Below are 4,252 nucleotides of genomic sequence, written 5' to 3'. Positions count from 1 at the left end.
AGGGACAGCGCCTACAGTGTAGTGTGCATGTGGTAAGAAGGGTGGAAGAAGAAGCTGGAGAAGTAGTTGGGATCATGTTACTGACAGACTTAATTGCCAAGCTGCTGAGTTTGTCCTTAATAAGATGGGTAATAGGGAACTTCCAAGTGAAGTAGGTCACTGGAGCTGGAACAAACAGGTTAGTTATATTACATAAGAAATCACAAATTACAGAACACAAAATTACTTCTAGGAGCCATCTGAACAGCAAAACAGGATTTCCTCTACTCTGTTCTTACGTAATAATTAATTCAATACTTGTCAAAATTTTAAGCTTCTGTGATTAAAAACATTAAACAATCTAACAAATAATAAATGAGACTCCAAGTGTACAGGTATACCTGTGAGAGTGCAAGGAAGATGATTTTAGAGGTAACCAACTGAATTGTATTGTTCCTGATAGATATGTTTACATCAGAATGCACTTTCAGGTCCACAGAATTTAGAAAACACACACATGTGCACGTGCATACAACACACACAATACTGGAGCATTCACCACCTTAGCACTTATGAAGGCCCTCAGAAAGAAGGTATCACAGTAAGGAAAAAAGAAAGTGCCGAGTCAGGGATGAGGAAACCCAAGTTCTAGGCTTGTTTCCCCATCTTTGACCAAGTCATTGGTCTTCTCTCGGCCTCAGAAACTTCATCTCTAAAGTGAAGGGACTGGACAGGAATGAGCCCTAAGGTCTTTCCAACCTCTTCTCTAAACATCAAGAGTTTCAAACCGGCAGCCTTCAAGTCTGAAATGGCAGGCGAACTGCACAGGCCAAAGCATTTGCCAAAAAACCCCCTACCAAACTAAACAAAACCCAGAATAGGTTCCTAGTGCCCAAACGCTGATTTCACATAAAAACCCTGATTTTTCACTTCTCTTGCCAGAAAATCTGGCAATGGCCCACGTCCCTATATGGCCACAATCTGCTGTGGTTAAGCAGGCGCTGCCTCCCCTGTAACTGGACCTACCTTGTTCTCCAGTTGGCCAGTCTCCACCCTCTGACTCACTCCTTAGTTACCTGTCCGACTCTGAGTAAGTGTGTGACTACTGCCATGCTCGCGGGAGATAGCCTCTCTGTTCACTCTACAGATACATGAGCCATGCACCAAGCTAGCTAGATGCTGTAAAAGAAATAAACATTAGACATACTTAAGTCAAGAATTAGAATTCACTGTCAGAAGTAATAGGTGTGAGGGGGATTTCAAGTTATGGTGGAAGAGATTATTTCAATTCTTGAAATACAGAAGAGGGATCTGTAATCTAGCTTAACGTTGTCAAAAACAAGAATGTGAATATTTGGTAGGCAGTTTAAGCTTCTTAAGTAGAAGACTCAAAGTCAAGTCCTTTCTTATATGATAAACCATTAAATCTACAAACTCTTCATAGGATCACAAATGCAAGGTCCTGCTGGCGGGCAGAGGGCTGTGCCTAACTGCAGCTCAGCCCCAGCCATGGGGATGCTCGTTGACTAGGGTCTAATGTGAAAGCATTGGGGCCTAAGAAGTGAATCAGATCAGCCACTGAAAAGCATAAATATCCAGAGGTACAGAGGAGAGAGGCATAAGGATTTAACTCTCAGTTATGTGTGGCCCAGGGAATCATCAGAGTCTCTGGCCCTCTAAGATGCATCATGATTCTTTGCTTTGTCAGAATCCTATCATGCAGGGCTTTCCAGGAAACAAGGTCTGTTTTTGTCATTTCATTATTGTCATTTCTCTTGACAGGTCACCATTATGCTGTGCTGGCTCTCAAGCACCTGTCACTCTCTGAAGATGTCTATGTAAAGGATGCCATTGGTAGTATTCCTTCATTGCTAGAAATCAGTCAAGTACAGGAAGTGGCAGAGTGATGATGATATACGAAATTCAAAATTTATAAGAGCAAAGACAGCACGGATATCCATCAACGAAAACTTGGTATATTAAATTACGATAAAGACATACGATATTCTGCAGCTGTAAAAGGGAAAAGGGATGGAACGCTACTAAGCAATAAAAAGGAACAAACTACTGATACACATCATAACTGGAATGAATGCCAAAAGAATTACGTCAAGTAAAACAAGGCCACAAATCCAATCCCAAAAGGTTACATCTTATATAATTTCATTTACATAACATTCTTTAAATGATACAATTACAAAAATGGAGAACAGATTAAAGGCTGCCAAGGATTAGAGATGGGGGTGGGAGGAAGATGGGGGTGGACACACAAACCCACCCATGTGATAAAACTGTAAAGAAATATACCTATACAATATATATCCCATACCATGAAAAGAACAGAAATATAAATGAAGCAATTGCTAACATTTTTCAGCAAAGCTCCTTAAAATAAGAAGGTAACTTTGGGAAACTAAATAGGGGGGGAAGAGAGGGAAAGAGAGCGAGAAGGAGGGAGAGAGGCAGAAAGGGGGAGGGAGAGAGAGAGAGAGGGAGGGAGGGAGGGAGGGGGGAGAAAGGGAGGAAAAGAGACCGGGAAGGAGGGAAGGAGTGGGCGAGAGAAGGAAAGAGAGAAAGAAGAGAGAGGAGAAAAGGGGGGGGGGAGAGGGAGAGAAGAGGGGGAGGGAGACTGAGAATGGGAGTGTTCTACAGATGATCTGAATGACTTCTAAGACATACTATTAGAAAGAAAACACAAAAATAAGGTGCTTTGTGTAGCACTCTACCATCTGAGTAAACAAAAACAAAAATGTTAATAATCAACGCTTGCCCACAGAATTATTTCTGAAACGAAACAAAAGAAACAGGCAACACTGGTTGCTTCTACAGATGGGATAGGAGGAGGATGAGGGTTGGGATGGGAGACTTTAATTCACTTGCCCTTGAACCTTCTGAATTTTATGCCACATGGATGTATTACTTATTCATAAAACTACTATTTTCTCTTTGAATATATGAAAATCAAGACAAATCAATGCTTCAGCGCTTTCACCTTTGTACACACCTGTTGTCTGGTAACTGCTTTCTGTTACTACTTATCCCCTCCTTGGTGCATATTAGCTAACCTTTGCACCTAACCTCTTAAGCTTCCATACTGGTTCTGAAAATCAGTTTCATTGCTTACCTGAAAATGCTTCCGAAGTATTACTCTCCCGACACACACACGCCACACCATTTCACATGGCATAGCTCAGTCTATAAGAGCTGGCTATAAAAGATGACAATTACCTTCAAGCCAAGCGAAAATGTCAAATTTCTAAAGCACATATAAGTACGAGTCAAAAACGAATTAACGACGATGATGACAGCTACCAATTTTTTTTCACCTTTTACTAGGTGCTTGGCACTGTGCCAAGCAGCTTACAAGCATCATCCATTTACTCCTCACTGCAACCTTTGCTAGGTGAGTTTTGTTACTGTCACTTTATGGATGAGGAAATGGAAGCTCAGATAGGTTAAATGAGTTGCTTAAGGTCACATGGCTTCTAAGAGAAGAACTTGAATTTGTACCAGGGTCCGTCGATACTAAGAATGAGGAATCATTCTCGTATGGCTTAGTAAAATTCACCTCAGTTTTGGTATTTCTAAACTTTATGTGAAGCAACTATATGGTCTCTTTGTAGCTGACAACCTGTTGATTTTATGGTCCCACCAGTAAGACAGGCTGTAGACACCACTATTACCAAAAATACCTGAAACTCGCACCGTCAGCAGGACAAAATACTTAACGAAAAAGCCTACCTTAACATAAAATACCTAATAGAAAACCTAGTTTGAAAGTTTCAGTCAGTCCAACTCAGAATTTAATACTTGGTTTGCTCAATCAACAACTGGAATTCTTTCACAAAGGAAGTAAATCCAACCAGAAAATTTAAGACCTTTGTCTCTGTCAATAAACTTCTGAATTAATCACTGATATCTGACTCAAATATAACTTCTCAAAAATTATGTGAATCCAAGTCCGTGTCAACCAACAGAGAGTGTGCAACTGATGGCTTCTGATCCATGTAATCAATTACAATGTATTTTGAATATGCCAACTTAACCCTAAATAAATGATTTCTAAATAGAAAAAATTTCTGCATCTCATCAAGCAGAGCTGAATCACTGAAATGAGATTTTTCACAATTTAAAAGGTCTGAAACATTAAAGATATGAGGAACTCTCCCCAATATCAGATTATTATTAAGACACCAGACACCACAAAAGATTTTAAATCAACTTGATAGGATTAAAATAAAAAATTTAAGACACATACCAAGCAGCTTTCGGA

Source organism: Prionailurus bengalensis, chromosome B3 (assembly GCF_016509475.1).
Source record: "Prionailurus bengalensis isolate Pbe53 chromosome B3, Fcat_Pben_1.1_paternal_pri, whole genome shotgun sequence".
NCBI lineage: Eukaryota > Metazoa > Chordata > Mammalia > Carnivora > Felidae > Prionailurus > Prionailurus bengalensis.
This window is presented reverse-complemented; position numbering follows the sequence as displayed.